A 22842-nucleotide genomic window follows, 5' to 3' on the forward strand; every position below is an offset into this window, starting at 1 on the left:
TCAGCTTCATGCCTTATGGAATATTGCTACATTATTCTTAATTTTAGATTATTTTTTCTCCCAGTAAAGTAGCTGAGTAGGTGCAGGGAGGTAGTGCATTATGTCTCTCTCTGAAATACGCTTTCAGGAGCATTTTTATTTGTTTTGCCTTAGGAACTCTTCTCTGGCAAGGGAAACAGCCACATTTACTGAGGCTACCGAGAGGGCTGCAAATGAGAGATTAAAGATCCATGAGATTTGCCCACTTAAATCTCATAGCTATTTTCAAAAATCCTCTTGTAGGATTCTTGAGGTTATTTTCCTCTAGTACACATTTTTACATCTAACCTCACTGCTCTTTGAGTGACTTCAGTAGAGGCACTTCAAGGTATTTGCCCTGGTGTTGTGCTTCTGACATAGCAAAACCATGAGGGATTTCACTAGGAGCCAAGCCAAAGTGCATGCTACAACATTTGGTACTGCTTGACTCCACTCTTTTTTTCTGAAGGTTTCTTTCCTTTTGAATCCTTTGCTTTAAAGACGTGTGGATGTTTGGTGGGTTGTTGTTGTTTTAATCAATTCCCACTACCATCTTTTTAATTCTGTCTTGCCCCTGATTCAACATTTATTTTCCCCTCCTTTTAAGAGCGTAACACTGGGCTCTCAATTCCATTCTCAAGCCAATCATCTCAGACAAGTACCAGTTCTTACCCTTTCCCAGACAGGTGGCCAGCCGAGAGATTTTGCAGCATTAGTGCTCAACTCATTTAGACTTCCTTCAAGACTGAGTGATTTCTGGGAGGGGAGTCAACCTCTATGACCTCCCACTGCACTGTACTTTGCTGCTAATCACCCTATCATCAGTCCCTGAAAAGCAATTTTACATAATCTTCACTGGGCAAAAGGAATTACAAGTATTTTGTCTGTTACTCTACTTCTGCCACCAAGTTACAGTGTCATTTCTATTCTAACCAAGTATTTGCATTTGCCTTTATCTACATATATATATGTATGTCTATATATGCATTTGTATGTGCATATGGACTGAAAAGACAACTCAATAGACTATGGTGTCAGTTTCAGAAGTTTATCCAAAGAATATTAAAATAGCCAAGGCATCCAGTAATATATAATGGGAAGGTCAAATCTGAGTTGAGTGTATTCACACTTTATCCAGCATCCCACATATATTAATCTATAATAACACTAAAAGCACAAAATAAGAAGGGCAGTAATGACTTGGATGGATACCACACTGACCTCTGACTCCTAATTTGATAGGTCCCCATTATAAACTGTGCACTGTAAGTTCTGGAAACTCCCACTTTAGCTGTTTAAAATGTATGGCTCCTTCTCTTGAAATTACCACCAGTCCCTTGCAGAAGTTGCAGAAGAGATTACATCAGTGCCTCAGTCACCTCCAGCATCTAGAGCACATTGCGACCTGATACGAGGTCTGCACAACCATGCAATCACTGCAGACTCTAAATTTGAGCAGCTGAAAATGGTACATATTACTTCAGTCACTCCTACTAGAGAGATGGTAGCTCTTAGCTGAGGGCAGTTTGTCTTAAACTACCACAACTAGACTTCTCCAATTGGAAGAAAATTCACAGCAGTTTTTGGTGATGATACATTACAGTGGGTAACTGGTGATACTCAAGCCTGTCAAATGCAAGTTTTCCATTAAGAATATCAGTGGATTCCACAAAAGATTTTCATGCTAACATATATGAACTACGCTGTATTTGAGGATACTTTCCCTTTAGAAATCAAACATGGGGAACTCTTCTCTGCCAGAAGAGCTCAGGGGTTGAATAGGAGCATCCCTTTCTCAAAAGCTTCGCATGTCCCAATCCTGTGCGCATTACCCTTTATCAGAGCTGTGCAGAGTCTTGCATGCAGCTGTCAGGGCTGAAGCAGGGGTTGCCTGAGAGAAGCTGGAGAGGAACTGAAGGAGCAGTGGATGTCAGGTGTAGCCTGTGAAGGAAAATGCAAGTGACTGAGGAAGAAATGAGAAAGCATCAATGGGAATAAGCATAAATTGCTGAGGAAGAACAACCACCTGTCAAAGAATGATTTTTTGATTGTGAATGCTGATATTTCCACTAGCAAAAGGTCATGAACAGTAAGCAAGAATGGTTCCTTCTCAGATATTGGCACCTAGTTAAGTTCAGAAATCCAGACCAGTGCTTCAGCAAAGAAAGCAAACTCACCCTCAGGCTAGGCATTGCATCCATATTCCAGCCACCTCCTTTCACAAGGGAAAAAAAATTGTGTCTGTCATGAGTTCAAGAGTCCAACAGTCACACTTAAGTGCTTACAAGAAACACACTGTGCAGTTAAAGCTGCAAAGGAAATATGGGGATTATCACACAGCTTTGGACCGACAGTGGTGAGAGCAGTGGCAGCGCAGGTAAGCGTCCACTCTGGCATTTCACAAACCTAATGGAGAAAGGCAAGGGAAAGAGGCCCTCTTGCCTTTTTGGAAAAGCATAGCTAGAGAAGGGATTATGACTCAGGAGGAAGCAATAAAAAAATGTTTGTAATATATGCTGGTAATTGAAGAGCTACTGCTTAATCCTGCTCATAGGTTTAATAGCTTCTAAGGGAATTTAAATAAGTTAGTGAGGTTTAACATTCCTCTGAGAGATGAGGCCATGTATAACCTTGTATTTCATAATTAAAAATCTCTTTGATCTGTAGGATCCAGAAAATTGATTATAGTAAATTACAATCTGAACAACCAACCACTTGGTGCTATGAATAATGCAGAAAAACTTCAAGACCAGATTTAGCATGTCTGGATAGTCCACCAAGGATGTGGGGCAATGGAGGTCTTAGCTGCATAAATGAGAAGCACATGCTATTGAAGAACACGAATAATGTCATCATCTGCTTCCCCTTACTCCTCTTTAGCACCAGCCACAGAGTAGCAAAATGTGCATAATTTTAGCAATAATATGAATAGTATAATAATAATAAAAAAGAACCCTTAATCCCTGAATGAGACTGAATGTCTAAAAAAAAAAAAAAAAAAATTGCCAGAAAATTGAGACCAAAATTCCTTAAAGGAGTTGGAGAATAAAGGAGATTAAATAGGTGAAATGAACTGGCCTTATTGTGGCTAAGAAGTATCAACTGAGTCAAAGGAAAGGCAATGAAAATAAAATAATAGCTCAACCTCGGACAGACTGACATGATCTATTTTTATTTTAGTAACAAATTGTATTAATTTATTTAGATTATATATTGGATATGTTAATTCAGTAACTGAGCTAGACATAAACAGATATAGGTGTATAAAAGTCAAAAACATATTAATATTTAAACATAAAACCCTTGAATCTTCACCTTGCTCCCCCTCATCACCCCTCTTTCAAAAATCAATCCCTTTTTCCCAGAAAATAATATTTCAAATTAGCAAGCAGGGAGTTTGCCATTAAGGTCATTAGTCAAAGACAAACCAAGGGAAATAAAGCGGGGAATACAGCAAAAGGAGTTTCAAAGGCAATAGCAATATGAAACTATTTTAAAGCAAGAACATCTCAATATTACAACATGTCAAGGAACGCATTAATTCCTTCATCTCAGGTCAATCTGAACTCTACCGAGACAATAGTCGTTCTTTATATTCAAACCGTAATCACATAGAAAATACCATATTCTCAGCCTTTTCCCTGCTATTAAGCCATTCCAAACCAGAGAGCTATGCCATAATTTGTTCCTTGTTCCATACGGGGAAATGATAAAATGAAATTACTTCATTCAGTACTCTTCATCCCTGGGTAGCCTTCCTATGAACCCTCATGGAGGGTGCATGCTACAAATCCAAGCTTTTCATAAAAATGTGCATAGATAATCAAGGCAAGGTGTAAAAGAAGTATTATACTTGGTAGTCATATCTTTATCAGCTTTAATTGATTTTGTTTCTTAAACAGGTTCTATTTAAGGATGTTTATAAGTAATTTTTCTCTACAAAGGTGAAACCCTGCAAGATAAGCTATTTGATCTTAGACTTAGCTCCTAAATAGAAATTCAAGCTTGATGAAACACCTTGTAAGTGACATGAAATTGTTAATTGTTGGAATATAGTTCACATTTTGTCAGCAGTTGAATGTTGACTGACTTTAAGATTTTTCAGTAAGTTACTTTTATGGAAATTCAACTGAATTTTCCCTGATTTTTTAGCATAAAGAATATCACAAGATTTGGTGGGGGTTTTGCATTTCGATAACATCATGCACTCATGTAAGTACTTCTTAAATAACTTCTGGAAGGTTTCAAAGTCATCATTTCCAATGCATGTTAAAAATATGTACATATATTTAGATAATACAAATCATCCTATTTAATCCCATTCATTGGACCAAGGATGCATTTTTATTTCAGTGCAACTAGTAAAGGCAGGAGACATGGGCCAATCTTAACAAATGAGACTAAGATGAAAATTTATCTCCATTTTTTCTTCAGTAGGATTTTATACTTGATAACTATGTTCAATTGGCTCTCTCAAAGGAAACATATTCTTTTGCAGTGAAGACACAACTATTTTATTAGGCATTTCAGCCTGCAAAAAAAGTTTCATAATCTCTACAGCAGCTTGTATTTAATGAGTCAGAAATCTCTTTCTGTACATCTCATTTTAGTGTTGATTCCAAAAATAATGCCAGATAAAAATCTTTCAGGGCTCTCCACTATTCTTTCTCCCTCCCTCAATCAACCTTGTAATTTATTTTTTTATTTCTAATAACTTTATAAATTAAATACAATCCATAAAATAATACCTATAAAAATAAAAATCATTTACTGAAGGCAGTATCACTTTTTAGTGACTAAATTTCTGTAACAGACAAAAGGCATCCTTCTGCATAGGTCATTGCATAGGTGTTAAAGAAAACAAGGTCACAAAACATCTACCTCAGCCAAAACCACCACACACCATTCTCTACCTAGTATCCTATCCAGTGGCCATGTAATCAGCACTAAAGCCAGCACTGCATTCTAGCAAGGATACCAATATTTACTACAGGCAATTTTGATCAAGTCTGGTAAATCACATCCTATATTTACCAATTACAGGAATATTCTGTATACATGACTAGAATTTTCCATCATGGGGCAGAGCAAGGTCAAACTTCTACTGTAGCCTTGCATTTTCTTTTAAGTATCTGTTGCAGTCATTTGATTGCTGCATACACAGCACATATAGTCAAATAAATAAGGAGAGCATTAAGCAAAAGCCAGATAAGAGGTGATTGCTGAGAGCTGTGAACTAATGATAATGCTTTTTTCTGTTTTTCAGTGATGTACTCAGCACCATACCTGCAATAACTAAAGTAGCAGATAATCCCCCTATCTTGTTGTAGAATCCAAATGATACCAATTATTGTCAGAAGGCTACATTTTCAGTCTTACAAATAGCATCCAGTGATTTCAATTTTTCCCTCTTAAGAACGCTGAAAATAGTGGCAGCTCTTTTACACTTTTGTTGACATTGCAAATCTATGTCTGCCCATACTATATCAATGTGATAGCTTTTCTAATTGGATCTGTTTGTGGGAGGAGGAAGCATCAGTAACAGAGGGAGACAGAGAGACATACATTTTCAGAGGTGAGCTAGGAAAAATATTGACACTGAATTTTCATCAGTATGACAGGAGCTCTGCATCTAATTTCCATGAATATGGAAAATAGAAAACTTTTTCTTACAAATGTGGGGGCTTTTTTAAACAGACAAATATTCAACTAAATCAGATGCTGTAATTATTATTTGTTTTAGCCAGTCTCAAAATATCCATTCAGAAGATTTAACTAAATCTCTGAAGATGCACAAGTGGTTTGTGAAGAACAGCAGAGGGACTGAGATACAGCCCATGATGGGCAGCGGACAGCGGCCCAGGCAGTCAGAGGCTGAGCTCTTCATAGCCTACAGGCCTCCCCACACTCACTATCATGACTGTGAAAAGTGTAGTCACTTTGCAATAAACAGAGCTTCTATTCTGGCTATTAACATCAGACTTTGTACAAAGATTAACATCCAACTATACAAAATGTCTTTAACTTCTCATCTTATTTTAATGGAGTAAATGGCCTTTTCCTCACATATGGATCTACAGGAGATACAGGTGTTGGGTAAGGAACCACAGAAATTGTTCAGCCTATGACTCACTAACTGCACTACTCATAGATCTGGATCTCTGCCAGTCCCTTAAAAAAAGTGGTATGTCATTTTTCGCCTAGTACTAGTACAGAAAGATGCTGATACCAGAGGTTGGCAAGAAAAAAACCAACACTCCCCCACATCCCAGTAAAATACTATGGGGCAGGAGAGTGAATTTGTCAAAAGTACAGTCAACTCAAAATGGCTCATTATTTTACCCCAGATACATCACAAGGTTCAAGCTAGAAAAATAATATCTCTTTTAGCATTGTTTTGCCAAATGAAGTAGCAATTAATGGCTCAGAAATTATAGCTCTACACCAGGTAGTCTCTTGGGAGAGCAAGATCCTATTTACTGCTCAGCCTGAGGGATGAAGGACTCAAAGCTCATACTTTCTGCTGCCCAAAAGAGTGTCTTGACCACTGGCTAAGGGGGGATGAGCTCAACCTCTTGCCATGAAAACTAATCCATTTTGTAAGAGCTACAAGTTCAGTGGCAGCAGGAACAGTGCCCAAGTGTCCCAGCTTTCAAAGAAGTGTCTTATATTTGTAGACCACTCTCAGCACCCGTCAGATTGCATAACAAATTTTCACTATAAAACCTGATAATTATTGGCCTATCATCTGAAAACAAAAGAACTTTAACTAAAGTCTTGTAAAGTTAGGTAAGAACAAATTGATTTGAGTCAAAATGTCTCCCCTTTTCCCACCAAAATACATCAATTAAAAATTCCAAAGTCTATCATCTACCATAGTGTGTACAAACAAGGTCATTTTCAAAGTTTTCAAACATGTTTTTAGCACTTTTTTTGGGGGGGATGACTAAAAAATCAGGAGCACCTATAAAGGTAAGTGACAAGTTATTAACAAGTTGTTATTTTTGGTCCAGGTTTTTCCAGCACACAGACTTTGTAAAGTCAGTGTGAACACAAAGCTATTGTTTATTTCATAATAGCATTCCCATGACAGTGTCATTCAGTTTTTCCAGAGTGACTTCTCACAGATCCATGGGGATATATTAAAATTCTTGCCTCACTGCCTTTAGTTCTGCTTCATGCTAAATTGATCCCACACTGCGCCATTCCTGCCAATAGCGCTTTTCCTTACAACAAACATCTCTAAAAACAGATAAAGTCTCTGGTTGCTGCTTTGGTGCTCCCTGAATTTCTGTTTCAGATAAGAAACTTCTGAATCAGCAAGAGATTTTATATGTAAATACTGGAGTCAAGTTTCAGGGGAATTTCTATATTCCCTTTCAGAGAATTATTTTTGTTGCTTTGAATCTTGTAGCTTGTACGTTGTATTAAAGACGTGGATTGCCTAAGATTTAAAATCTCAGAGAAACACTAGATTATTTTTTAACTGTAAGCATTTCCATTGTTGAACTTTTTAAAATAAATTGTCATACAGGTACAGCTGTCAGCTTCCTTTTGTTTCTGTATTCCTACCCCAGTGAAACTGTGCATATCACCTCATTTCAAGGCATGCATTCACCTACATTTCATATCCAATATGGACCACCAAATCTCTCTAGTATGTTTACAAGAGTGCACGTTTTGAGGATGTTTATCTATCTCTTGAAGCAAAGAAGGATAAATGCACACACTGTACCTATGACAAATATAGGGGTAGTAAGTAACAGCATTGTTACACCCTGACTGGGTACAGAGGCTGCAAAGAAGGTGGGACAGCGAGAGCAGAGGCTTAGCAGTTTTTTCCAAAGTTGCTCTCCAAGCTACATCCTTCAGGTCTCAGGAAGCAGTCCAGAGGAGGTTAAGAAGACAATACAACCTGTATAGCTCTTTTTAAGGTTTCCTGGTAAGGATGATATATACTTAATAAACAGTAGGTGTTAATTTCTTCTGGCACAAGCATAATGGCTCTCATATTGGAAGAGGATCAGATCAGGGAATACTTAAGCAAACTGGACATACATAAGCCCATGTACCCTGACAGGATGCACCCATGAGTGCTGAGAGAGCTAGCAGACGTCATCGTAAGGCCATTCTTGATAATCTGAATGATCATGGTGGAATGACTGGGAGAAATGCCCAAAGACTGGAGGAAAGCCAATGGCACTCATATCTTTAAGAAGGGCAAGAAGGAGGATGCAGGAAACTACAGGCTAGCTAACTCATCTAAGTCCATGGAAAGGTGATGGAGCACCTAATCCTGGAAACCATTTCCAGACACATGAAGGACATACATTTCATCAGGAGTAGTCAACATGACTTCTCCAAGAGGAAGTGATGCTTGACCAATTTGACTAACTTCTATGATGAAATGACTGGCCTGGTAGATGAGAAGGGCATAATGGATTTCATCTACTTGGACTTCATAAAGGCCTTTGACATTGTCTCCCATAAGATACTCATAGACAAGGTGTTGATGTATGGGCTGGATGAGCAGACAGTGAAGTGGATTGAAAAGTGGCTGAATGGCCAGGCCCAGAGGGTAGTAATCAGTGGTACAAAGTCTTGATGGAGGTCAGTAACTAACAGTGTACCCCAGGGGTCAATACTGGGTCCAGTCCTTTTGAACATCTTCATTAATGATCTGGATGATTGGGCACAGTGTACCCTCAGCAATTCTGCTTATATTACAAAACTGAGAGGAGTGGCTGATACACCAGAAAGTCATGCTGCCATGCAGAGGGGCCTTGACAGCTTGGAGAAATGGGCTGACAGGAATCTTACGAAGTTTAACACGGGGAAGTGCAAAGTCCTGCACCTGGGGAGGGTCAATCCCATGCACCACTGGGGGCCACCCAGCTGGAAAGCAACTTTGCAGAAAATGACCTGGGGGTCCTTGTGGACACCAAGTTCAACGTGAGCTAGAAATGTGCCTTTGCAACAAAGAAAGCCAACGGTATCCTGGACTGCATTAAGAGCACTGTTACCAGCAGGTTGAGGGAGGTGATCCTTCCCCTCTACTCAGCATTGTTGAGGCCACACCTGGAGTGCTGGGTCTCATTCTGGGCTCCCCACCATAGAGAGACATAGATATATTGGAGAGACTCCAGGGCCACAGAGATGATTAAGGGACTGGAGCACCTCACATACGAGGCTGAGAGAACTGGGACTGTTTAGCCTAGGGAAAAGAAGGCTCAAGAGGGGTCTTATTAGTGTATACAAATACCTGAAAGGAGGGTGCAAAGGAGATGGAACAAGGCTCTTTTCAGTGGAGCCCAGTGACAGAAAAAGAGGCAACGGGCACAAACTGAAACACAGGAGGTTCCCTCTGAACATTAGGAAACACTTTTTCACTATGAAGGTGACTGAGCATTGACACAGGTTGCCCAGCTTGGTTCAGGAGTCTCCGTCCTTGGAAATATGCAAAAGCCATCTGGACATGATCCCAGGGAACTAGCTCCAATTGGCCCTGCTTGAGCAAGAGGACTGGATCAGATGACCTCCAGAGGTCCCTTCCAGCCTCAACCATTCTATATTTCTGTGTAAAATCTCCCAAGAAATAGGTCTAGGGGAATAGCCACTGGGCTTTGTCTACTCCCCTTTGGTCAAATGGAACAGCAAGCTGGCATGAGGAAGAGGTCCCTTGAGCCATGGGAGGTGCAGGACATCTTGTAGAACTGAGCTGTCTGTTATATTGCAGTTATTTATAGAAGAACATATGTAGCAAAGGAAGATATCCCTTTCTTTTGTTTCTGTTCAAGAGAATCAAAATAGCATTATAATGGAAAAGCTGCTCCATTCTTAATCATTCCATCAGAATGAGTTTTCCACAAACACTCCATAATGGAATTATTCTAATGAATAAATATAACAGTGCAAATCCAGGTACTTTCCCCTTATTAAAGAATTCTGATTATCTTCATTATCTTTAATATGAATTCTGAATAGATAAAAGAAATAGAGTATGCAAATTAATTACTTGCTTTCCCTTTGTGAAATTAACTTTTCATAATTTAAATGTTTCAAAAATGCAATTATTACATATTCTGTCTTAAAATAATACTTTCAGTAAAATGCAAACCCTACAGAAACCATTAGAAACTCCTCCTTTAACTTCAGTTCAGTCAAATATCATTCCAAAAACTAGCTCCTTCCTCTTTCTCACAGAGTATTACTTTTAAAAAATTAGTTTCATTAGTGTAAGGCCCTGATAACAAGTGAATGTTGCAAACACCCGTCTTGACATGGGCAGGGATGGACTGATGACGAGGGAGTGTTAACCAAGAACGGAACCTGTGGAGGCACGACAACGTCTTGTGAGCCCACTCCTCTATTCCTGAAACGTAGACAAAGACCACCTGTGTCCTGTGTGCCATGTGCCTGTGAAAGATCACCACTCGGTCAGCCCCAAAGTGGGGGGACAGTGAGACCCCCAAGACCCCCACAACCCACTGACTCATTTCTAGAACATTTCTGAACATTCCTGAGCACATACTGCGCCTGCTCAGTGACGACAGACCCCCACCTATGGGGCAGGCACATCAGGTTATAAAAAGGGGAAACAAGTTTTCGGTGTGTGCCCACCACCAAAGACTACAATTACGAGCAGAGAACATCGCTGGATCCAAGGGTGCTGATATCTTTTCTCTTTCTCTCTCTCTCTCTCTCTCTTTCTCTTCCTCTCTATTACTCTCTTTGTCTCTAACTTCATTTTCGGCACATTAGGGTAATATCGTCACAAGTTTTGCTAAACCATTACCTTCCATAGTTCTGCTAAGTTTTAAGTATACCTTTTGCCAAGCCTCTATCTTTTGTAGTTCCACGTTTTAAGTAAATTTGTGATTTGTTTGAACCTCTAGAGTAATTGTCGTTACTCCTGATTACCGCGCAGAGAATTAAAAAGTTAACCTCACCCTAACCCCCTGAGTGGGATGGGACAATTTGCAAGACAAATAGCTGTAATAGCATAACAGGAAATGCCTATTTGAGAGAAAAGGGCAAAAATCTGTGAAAGAAGACGACACATTTAGGGCTTGACAGAGTACCTTTTTGCATACAGAATTGTACTAAAATTGAAAGAAATGTTTGCTTTTACTATTTTCACAGTACAAAAGAAATCTTTGGGAGTAGACAGAAAATTACCACACACAGAAATTGTGAGATTTCTGCTTGGAATGTTTCACCTATTGTTTCTCTTCCTATGGATGTTCACATGCTATGTGTAAAATAACGATGACACAATCACCTGTCCTTTTTTTTCTTTTTTTTTTTTTTTGAAGGAGCTATAGGATTGATGAGCTGTCAGAAAAAAATAATCAAATAGTGACATATTTAAGCCTCAATTTTTTCAGGTGACATTGCTGTAATATACCCTTTCCAACTTTGGAAATTTCTAGCAAAATCAATAGAAAGACACAGATGTTTCTGAGAATTGTCATAGGATGGTCGAGTCCATTTCAGTTACATGTTTGCATGTTTCATTGATTGTATAGAGTTGACCAGCTGAGATGCTCCTCACTAGTTGAACGCAGGGTAGTAAGATCTCTCTCACACCCAACTACTGGGTGCACACCAGCAGTGGTAAACTCACTCCCGATATGCATATGCTTGTAAAAGTGAGAAGAAAGCCTGACATGATGCAGAACATCAACTGAAACAAAAGTGATTTTTACCCTGTCTCTATTATCACCTCACAAATCAACAGTTTACCATTTATGTTTATTCTACTCCCATCTCTTCAAGGTATTTGTCAAGGTAGATGGCATTTTTCTTCTACTGTGAATATCGAGACATTGTATTCTCCAAAGGTCCAAGTATGCCAAAATCAGCTTAGAGTAAGAGTTTGGTTTCCAGGGTCTTAGTACTACCTGGCATATGGCTAAAGCACTGGTATTTGTGACCAGCAGGTCGAGGGAGGTGATCCTGCCCTTCTACTCCGCTCTCGTGAGACCCCACCTGGAGTACTGCATCCAGCTCTGGGGGCCCCAGTACAGGAGAGACATGGAGCTGTTGGAGAGAGTCCAGAGGAGGGCCACGGAGATGATCAGAGGGACGGAGCACCTCTCCTGTGAGGACAGGCTGAGAGAGTTGGGGTTGTTCAGCCTGCAGAAAAGAAGGCTCTGGGGAGACCTTACAGCAGCCTTCCAGTACCTGAAGGGGCCTACAGGAAAGATGGAGAGGGACTGTTTACAAGGGCATGGAGTGATACGACAAGAGGTAATGGGTTTAAGCTGAAGGAGGGTAGATTTAGATTAGATGTTAGAAAGAAATTCTTTACTGTGAGAGTGGTGAGGTACTGGAACAGGTTTCCCAGAGAAGCTGTGGCTGCCCCCTCCCTGGAAGTGTCCAAGGCCAGGTTGGATGAGGCTTTGGGCAATGTGGTCTAGTGGAGGGTGTCCCTGCCCCTGGCAAGGGGGTTGGAACTAGATGATCTTTAAGATCCCTTCCAACCCAAACCATTCTATGATTCTATGATTCTATTTCAGGATCCCACTGAAAACTTTATTGAATCCATTCACGCTGCAGGAACAAAAAACCCTACTGGAGGTATCTTCCTATTAATGAATAGCATACAACTTCTCACCCTGCTCTTCATAATGTAGGCTACAGGTAGCCAGCATAAATGAATAGCTAGTATTGTCGCATACCTTTTCAAAGGTATTGCCCTTCTTGTGTCTTGCAGAACTATAAAAAGAAAGGGGAAGGGATCTCTCTCCTCCCACCATTCTCATCACAAGAGGACAAGTATACAACCTGAAAAAGAAGATACTAAGTTAGGAGATGTAGAGGGGGTCCATATTTGTTTAAACCAGCCTACTCAATCCCCTAGTACTGCTGGGGATTTGCAGACACTGTCTGAAAATTTATCTCTAGACCTTTATTCAAGGAATAGCAGTATCTAGAAAAGTATGAAAAAAAGCCCCAGGATGACAAAGTTCTCCAATGTCTTGCTCCTTTTCCTGTAACTCCAGAAGATTCCTGATGGAAATCATGATGGTTAATACTGGTATAAAAATGTCACAATTTTTTTCCTAGTTTTTGTGTATATTTATTCTGAATCTGAGAATTTCTTCCTCTTCTGGGAGCTTTCCACAGAAGTAGGTCACTTTTGAGTTCAGCAATGGGCAGAAGGAGAATCAAGAAGAATGAGGGCCCTTGCTACTTTATTTAATTGCTTATTTGGTTTATTTTGGGTTCAGAGGAAGTGAAGAGATAAGCAGTTTAGTTTAATCAAGTGAATTACCTTCATAATCCAAAATTATCAGATTACTTCCCTTATGATTAAGGCAAAACTATTGTATCACTACTAATAGGTTTTAAACTGTTCTTGAAAATGTTTCTAAACGAAATGTAGGACTAATGCTTGAACCCAGCAAAATGCGTAAGCCGCTGCTGTCTCACCCAAGTTAGACCTATGACAGGCTTTCTCCTCAGCTGATCCAGGTGGTCGTCAGATTCTCCTTTAAAACAGTGGTGTGGGTGAGATTTATATTAAATCTTCATTTGCTGCTCTGCTCCAATGTAAAATCAAACTATGAGAAGAGCAAATGAGCTCTAACACAAACAGAGGCTTGGATTTGGGCTGAACATCTTACCATGGAAGCAAACAGGACGTCTCTTAATTAGACAAGAACCTGTCTTGTTTAGAGGACGCCCCAGAAAGAAACATAGTACTTAAAAAAGCTAATTGAACAGGCATTTACTGCCTCTAAATGAAATACGTGCTTCCCACTGCTAGAAGTAGTCACCACTACAGTAGTAGTTAGTAGTTCATACAGAACTGGGGTAAACCATGTGAAACCCATGTATTGCTTACAGAAGAAGTGGCCACCTCTCATCTGTGCTCCCACAAGCTCGTTTGCTGAAGGACTGATGATTTCCCTCCTGCACTGCCCGCAAACATCTTGAAGAGCTCAGGTAACTGACAGGGACATAGGATCATGTCTGTCTGACAGTCCAAAGAGTGTGCTGATGGGGACCAGCTGCTGATGAGCTGTATCCCCAGGTTTTCTCCTCTTCTGATGATCTGCCAGCAACTTGGCAAAAAAACCCCAGGTCTGGCACATTTTGCTGTCATCACCCCTTAAGCAAAATTGTGTGAAGTGTCCCACACAGACCAAGACAGCAGAAATGTAATTAGGTGATGTCTTGGCAAATCAAAGAGGATATTTATGAAATGTACACACACAGAGATCCCATCACAAGAAAAGCAGATTCCAGAGTTTCAAAAGAAAAAGGACGGGCCTGTGCTAAGAGGGATGATTACTGCAAGAAAAGTTAAATTTTCAGATCATATGCAAAAAAGGACATCCAAACTGGCAATCTTAGTTTCAAGAGAGAGGTGAACCAACAGATTTGTATGCACAAACGGAATTTTAAATCATGCTAGTTTGGTCAAGTCACATACATTTATGTCTTTTTATTCTGAACTGATAAAGAAATCCCTCTTCATCTTAACACTGCTCAGGCTAACAAATGTTTTTCTACTATTTTTCATTAATAGATTTCAAATTGAGCATTTATCTTATTTCCTGCTTTGTCAGAATCACATTCCAGCTACGTTTTACACAGCTTTATGATGGCTGCTGAGAAAGTTTCTGCCTGCAATTCAAAATCTCAAGAGGTGCTACAATTTCAGACAAAGAATCATTATAATTAGTTACTATAGGTTGTTAGAAACAAATGTGAAAGATACCAAATTATAATGTTTAGGCAAATCACATTTACTGATCAGTGTAAGTTCAATTGCAATAACCACTGATCCATATGTTGGCTGAATTGTAATACAAGTCAGTGTATTTAAAATATAAAATGCCAGGTTTCGCCCAGGCTGCTAATGCCTCAGAAGTAAAAATGCTTAGCTATGTGCATCTAGAGAAATAAAAGTTGCTGAGTTTAAAATATCTTCATTTGAGCTCTACAACCTCAGCAATTCTAAAACAAACTGGGCCCCTCTTATGTCTCTCATATAGTTTTCGACTACCATCAGTGCCAGGCCAAGATTTTTAAAATTTCTCAAAGGAATGGAAATAATATCAAAAGACAAGACTTCCAGCCAAAAGTTTCAAATGCATGCATTTTATTGCCTGTTATACCCCAAAATAAAGAGCATAATTTTAATTTTTGTTTGTTTTTACTTAAAATTTGGGGGGTTTACTCTTAGAAAGGTACTTACAGCTGAAATCATCAAGATACTCATTTTCTGTAGCAGTGAGGCTTCAAATGATAATGCTTTACAAATCACTTTGACACCAACAAAATGTTTTTTGCCATAACTAATTTCCCTCAAGATTAATACTTCCAGTTCCAGCTCACCATCCTTAACCGCCTTACCACTCTTGTGCAAACCTCCTAGTATGCTCAGCAGATACCAGCATTAGTAGGAATGTTTTCATGTCTCTTAAGTCCTTAAATCCTCTTGTGTATTAATGCACCAATCTATTGTGGTTGCATGTGAAATGAGCCCACAAAGGACTTTTCAGTGCAATGTCAAAAGGCAAAGATTTCTGTAAGAGGACTGTTCACTAGTAAATCTTATTCTTCTTGCCACACTCATATTTCTTGAAAACTCTTTATGTCTCCTGCTACCTAAACGAGATCATTTAGAATATTACCCAATATCCTGCATGGTCCTTGATGATAAACAAACTGAAAACTATACCTAATCTCAACATCTTAACATCCTTTTCCTATAGATATTATGTTTCTAAATATAATATTCTATGTTTTCTCAGTAAAAAAAAAAAAATCAAGAAAATGATTGCGTTAATGAGATTTCCCTCACACAAGAAATAATCAGGATTTTAATTTCCCATCTTCATATCACATTTCACCAATATCTAAAAAATTATATAGTAATAGCAGCAGTCTTACCTGGCTCTTAGCTTTTGTCATTCATCCAGTACAAAGAACTATAAATACTGTTAATATGAAAAATTAAAAATTTGATTTTTTTTAATCCCAATCCCATGATCTGTTCTAGCCCCTATGAGGAAAATATACTCTCATGGTTATTGATCACAAGTAGCAAAGAAATTAAGTCTTATGTATTTGTTCTTATACATGGCTTCATTAAGCGTGATTTTATTTGATTTTTCATCTGATTTGTAGGATGAGAAAAGATTTTTTTTTCTTCTGCATAAGGAACATGAGTCTTGGATCAATTAGAAGTATTAACACAATATAATAAAGGACGTCAGACTTGAGCCAGCCAACAGTTACCATCTCCCTAAATCATGTACAGAAACACCAGTACCTGGGGAGAAAGCTGAAGTGTTCATGAAAGAAAGGGACACCCAGTGCAAGGTCTCACACCTTCTGAAGCTGAAAGTTCTTAGGAAGGGAATCTACACAACGGCTCCAGAAGCTCTGTTAATAAAGGTGACCCACAGCCTTTGAAACCTTTGTTGCCATAAAGTCTCCTGACTCTTCCTTTGCTCTGCCAAGTTGTTTATGCCATGAATACTTAGGTTGTCTGATAGCTCTAAGGGTTTCTTACAGAATACAAAAGCCGTTTTTGACTACCTCTCTGTATGGGACAACTATTTCTGATTTACTCTTCAAATAAGTGTTGTATTTTTTATTTTATGTGACTGTTTACAGTAAGCTGCCAAGCAAATGAAATTCTTGCAATAAAAAGACTGGAAATGTCTGGTAACTTCTATTGGCTTTAATCTCAGCATGATCTATCACCTACTTGTGATTACAATCCTTTCTGTTTGGCCACCTACTTGATTTCAGTGATTTCTTAAATTACATGGGCTAAAAAAAATACTTCTATCAGGTAGATTATTCTACCTGCAATATTTTTAACCCCCTTTAACCTTGAGATTCCAAAGACTTAAAGAGAATATAAAACTTACAGATATTTCATTGTGAAGGAAAAATCCCAAACTGGCCAAGAGAGAGATGTGGTTTGCAGTTCTCCAATGAAGGGATGGATGGTGAAGACTGCAGAAAACAAACAGCCCAGTTAAACACATTTCAAAATAAAGCATTATTCCAGGTTTGTTTGTACTAGAAATACTGTTTTACAGATCATTTACAGATCATCTATCATATTTTCATTTTTCTGATGAATACCTCAAAAATATTAATGATTTTTCATACACATTGAATAGTTCCCAAGAGCAAGCCCTAATACTCTTTGGAGTATCACAAAACTCTTCAGAGCTCTGTTGCATTCTGTCTGGCATATGATGTGAAAGTGGAAAAGTAAGAGTAAGGTACCAACACTGAATAAAACCTAAATATCTCTCCTATCAACTGTCTCTTTGACTTGGACTAAGAAGCAAATACGATTCTCTGAACACTAGCTGGAGACTAATTTACAGCTATAAGCACTTTGCTCTTGGTAGACAAATGCTTGGTATTTGTTGATGTAAAACTATTAAAATCTTACAACATGTCCATACTTTAAATTCACAACTCCCAAAGAGCATGCCATTATGCTCAGACATAAGAAATTATTAACACACTAACAAGGCAGCAGGAATACTACAGGGAAAATAAAATTTGACTTAGTTATCGGCTTCATAAAGTACATCAAAGAGTACAGATAGAATGGCTGCTCCTGTCAGTGCTTTTACATGGCCCCATTTGTTACTTTTTTCATAGCCTTTCTTATTTAGCCATTAGCTTAAATCAGAGATCAACAAGCAAGGTACACCATGAATTCACAAGTTTATCTATCTGATGATACAAGAATTATATTGTACTGGGTCTGCCTGGGATGGAGTTAACATTTTTCATTGCAGCCTGTATAGTGCTGCGCTTTGCATTTGCGGCTAAAGCAGCATTGGTAACACACCAATGTTTTGGCTATTGCCCAACAGCGCTTGCACAGCATCGGGGCTTTCTCTCCAGCCCCCCACCGCCAAAAGCCAGTAGTACAGGAGCATGTCTATATTGTCCACATTTGTCGGTGTTGTGGTGACATTACTTTGATGTGGGGAATTTTTGTTGTTGATGCAAGTGAAGTTTGTGACTAATTTATATTTTAATGAAAAGTCATAAATACCTGCTTCAAAAAGGTGTGGGGTGGAACGTACCGGGTGCAGGTGCCTAGGTGCTGGCAGCGGGGGCTGCAGGGGCCTCTGTGAGGAGAGGCCAGGGCTGCCCTGAACCGGACACAGCCGGTTCCAGCCGGCTCCAACCCACCCACCGCAGGGCACGGCTGACTGCCACAGCTGAGCCCTGCAGATGAGGTGGTGGCACCTGTGGGAAAGCATATTGAAGAAAGGGCAAAATGCTGCACAGGAGCTGTGGGAGAGAGCAGTGAGGGAAAATGTGAGAGAAACAGCCCTGCAGACACCAAGGTCAGTGAATAAGGAGAGGAGGAGGCACTCCAGGCCCCCAAGCAGAGGCTGCCCTGCAGCCTGTGGTGAGATCACACAGATTCATCCTGAAGGACTGCAGCCTGTGGGAAGGACCCCACACTGGAGCAGCTCACGAAGGACTGTATTCCCTGGGAGGGATCCCATCTGGGAGCAGGGGAACAGTGTGAGGAGCAGCAGAGAAGAGCTGTTACGGGCTGACCCCAAGCCCTATGCTCCATCCCCCCATGCCTCTTGGGGAGGGTGGGGGAGGTAGAGAAGTTTGGAATGAAAGAGTTGAACCTGGGTAAAAGGGCAGGGGGTGGGGAGGTGGTGTTTTCATTTGTATTTGGTACAGCTCTGTTTTAATTGTCAATAAATTAATGTTCCCCAAGTCAAGCCTGTTTTGCCCTTGACAGTACCTGGTAAGTGATATCCTTGTCTTTAGCTCAACCCACGAACTTTTCCATCTTATTTTCTCCCTCTGTCCTGCTGAGGAGGGAGAGTGAGAGACAGGTTGGGTTGGCATCTGACAACAAGCCAAGGTCAACCCACCACAGCTGGTTTAGGATATTGACTTCTCAATCCCAGATTTGCACTGTAGCCTCAGTCTATGTACCCTGCGTGCATATTATGTACCTAAGTACAGCTAGGGTAAATCTAACAACAAGAAATCATTGCCATTCCACATTTATTTCCCACTCACAGCATGAACAATCATTTCACTCTGTTATGAACATACTTTTAAAGGTCTCAATGTCACCAGTAAAGCTTCTTCCTTGCAAATACTGATATTGAATTTCAATGTCTTTCACTACATCTATCAGTAGAAAGCAATATTTTGTCAGTAATCCAAGCAATTCTAATTGACAAAATCTGTGCACTTAATGTCTGTCATTCAGGCATCATAATTGTAAAATCAATTTTCACCAGCACCATCAATATAATGTAATGAGTATTATCGCAGAAAGACAGCGTAAGGCACAGAAGGAAACTAAGCAGTAAAGGTAAGGAAAATGTTGAGATTCACAGCTAAAAACAGACAGACAAGTAAAAGTTTAGTACCATATCAGTTATGGGAATATCTGTGTATATGAAACTCACTTTGCAACCCTGTTTTGTACTTAATCAAATATCTCTAACAAAGGAGAACTATAAGTACAACAATTTTACTTAAGTTAGTATTAGCATTCTATTTCTAGCCTGTTCAATGTCATATTATTGTAGTACATGATGAAATACATGTAATTATATTAGAAATTATAATTTATAATACAAACAAGTAATGAAGTATCATAGCATACACAATGCAAGAAATATGACTAAGAGGCATCACTACCTTACTCTACAAAATTTGCTTAGTATTTGAGCTAAAGCTCAAGAGAATTGTGGAATTAGAAGGCAGCACTGGAAATGTACCAAGCATATGCAAATTTTGCAGTGTGTTTTGTGCTGCATTATGTGCAGAAAAAGTCACTGAAAAATGTCACCAAAATGTGCGTCTCGCAGATTGAACAATTATATATATGCAACTCCTAATCAAATATACCAAGGTAAAATTAGGGTAAGATTAAATTGGTTTAAAATGTAACCTCACCCTTAAATTGAAAAGGACCTAAAACCAGAGGTGAGGAATATGCATTGCATTTAACTGACTGTTTAAAAAGGTGAAAAAATTCCTTTATGATATTATGGTAGCAAATTTCTCTCAGTGAGCTAATAAATCTTGCAAATATGTGCTTGTGTACTCTAAACTAGTGCCTTAGTAAATGAATAAACTGGAAGTTAGAATGGGGTTTTGCATATCTATAGTCTCGCCCTAGGGCTAATCCTAAATATTATAGCTGCTCAAAATACTGTGCGTGATTTTAATAGAAAATAGCCACTTTTATTCCCTTTAATAGCTGACAGCTCAAAAAGGTTCCTGCTTTTCTCCTGAAATATCTAAACAGTGACAGTATATGAAAACTCCTTTTATATATCTCCTAGGTGACACTTAATATGAATTCCATTCAGATAACATCCTTGTTGCCAATCAAATACAAAAAGAAAAAAAAAAGTATCCACATGCCTATACCCAGTAAAGTTAAACTAAATCCTCTACAAAAATCAGTAGGCAGCTTCTTTATATTCCTTCAAATTATGGTGAAAGCAAGAAAAAAAAAACAAAAAACAAACATGCCAAAACCCCAAATTGCCCTAATAATAATAAATGAAATAAACTATTACATATTTAGATTAACATTTTGGCTTGTATTGCAATAGCTTACACTAATTCAGATCAGCAACATATACACTGTCCTTAAACACAGTCTAATTATAAAACATTGCTGCATTCCCAGCTACTTATTACTGCCTGGACAGTACTGCATGGAAAATCACCGACTGGACAGTATCTTCTTTACTGCAGAGAGATCTGGCAGTTTATGACCATGTTTTGCTGAGGCTCTTCCTTTTTAAGACCTCTTTTAAGACCTCTTCCTTTTTTCAAATGGGAAGAGTTCTTCCGCATGCCTCAATTTACAGTATATTACTCTGAAGGTATTGAAACATGGGAAACACGTACCTTTTTATGTCTTTCAGTCTCACCTTAGAAATTACAGTGACAAACTTTCAAAAATAATAATGCAGCATTTCATCCAACTGAGTTATTGTTGGCTTACACGTTCTATTATACATGCATCTATTTTATATCTACTTAAACAGATCTTTAAAAGACAGCTATTCTCTGCCTTCACAATTCAAGATTAGTCATTAAAATACAGTGAGTATTATTAGCCTGTATAGAGCACAAAGACTAACCTAGAAAACAGTTCTTTTTTGCTATTCAGTTTGACATTTGACACTGTATTTTGATCTCAAAAATGGAAAGACTTACTGTAGCCCCATCACATTGTTTTTCTCCTCTTTCTTTAAAACCAAAGCCAAAACTACTATGCTTTACCAAGAGGGACGTCAGGACTACCTCTGCATGAACTCTGCCATATGGTATATTTATCAGTTTTTTACCCGCTTACAAATCAAGGGAACACCAAAAAACAGAAGCTTTTATCGCTGATTGAGGAAACCTGTCCTGTAGTCTCTCTCCTTGCAAGAACTTTTTGCTCTGTCTTTATTATTTCCCGCTGAGAAATTATCCCACCAGGATGGTGGTATAACTGTCAGTAATTTCATTTTAAGAAAAACACATTTCCAAGTACAACAGAAAGCTATGCATTATTATTAACTGAAAATTTGTTTTCAGGTATCTTTAGCAATTTCCCCTAAAACTTGTTCCCAGCACATATCCACCCTTGCCCTTCCTCCAAACCCTCAAAACATTACAAGAGATAAGAAAAATTGGATCCATTTCACAGTGAAAATAACATTATTTTTTGTCCTAGGTGCTTTCATAACAATATTAGATGCTCAAAAGTAATAGAAATTTAATGGAGGAGGATTGTATCAAAGCTATAGCTTTTAATATTTTCCTCCAAATTTTACAAAATCTTAAAATCTATTTGCAGATCCCCCACTTAAGAAAGGCATAATTCTTACATTAATATAAACCCAAAACCTTCAAAACATCATTAAACAAGCAGACAAAACTTTTGGTTTAATACAGAGTTATTCCTTTCACACACAGAAAGACCAGAAACCGTTCTGAATCCCCAAGTCTAAGCTTTGGGGTGTGTTTCAGGAGGATGTGCGCAGAGAAAACACACACCCCCTCCTCCAGGTGAAGCAGTACCCAGCTCTGCTTTAGAATCCATGTTGCAGTAGCAGAGTACCACGTTGCTAAATCCGTAAAAGAAATGGGAGAATTCTAGCCTGATCATACCTGTCTTTAATGCAGTTTCTTAGTTTCTGAATCAAAACATCCAATTCCTTTGGCGCATCAACTGGTTTGACCCTCTCTGCCCAAACAGCTGGTAGTAATGTGAAGAAAAAAAAAACAACAAACAAACCACAAATCTTTAAAACACATGCTTGAATTTCTAGTTAAACAAGTTTTAATATCAGATTGCAAACTTTTACACTTCTAAGTCCCCATCTCTAAAAATAGATATCAGAACCAAAGTCTATTTTTTTTCTTTTTGACTGATAATCAAATAAGAAATTTCATATTAAGCCCGTGCATTAGAAATTCTGTTATTATTTTACCATGTGTCTTTTACCTAGGGAGAACAGCTGAGATGAGCCCTCAAAGGCCTAGAGGGAAAAAGCACCAGAATCTAAAGGAAAACTCCAGCTAGCTTGCTTGAAATCTGAGTATCCCAACCTACTGAGTAGCTAAAAAGTATTGAAATTAAAGCTTCCACAAAATTCTCAACCAGAATCATGTACAAGAATCAAAACATATTTACTTTTCGTGACAGATTAAATTACAACATTCTGTTAAAAGCCTGTTTTTTCAGTCAGTGAAATTCTGTTGAAGGTTTATTGACAGCTGCCCTGAATCAGGACAATAAAAAATGCTATAGCCATATCAGGT

At 38.7% G+C, this 22842-nt stretch overlaps 1 long non-coding RNA gene across 1 annotated transcript; it reads right to left on the minus strand.

Annotated features, from left to right (window-relative positions):
- Window positions 1-15926: 15926 nt before the first annotated feature.
- Window positions 15927-22271, minus strand: LOC142600735 (uncharacterized). The gene is made up of 3 exons (XR_012834296.1): window positions 22189-22271; window positions 16917-17004; window positions 15927-15974 (listed from the first exon to the last, which is right to left on the minus strand). It is a non-coding gene; the product is annotated as an uncharacterized LOC142600735 (long non-coding RNA).
- Between the last annotated feature and the right edge of the window lie 571 nt (window positions 22272-22842).

The sequence above is a fragment of the Balearica regulorum genome, chromosome 2 (genome assembly GCF_011004875.1).
Source record: "Balearica regulorum gibbericeps isolate bBalReg1 chromosome 2, bBalReg1.pri, whole genome shotgun sequence".
Taxonomy (NCBI): Eukaryota; Metazoa; Chordata; class Aves; order Gruiformes; family Gruidae; genus Balearica; species Balearica regulorum.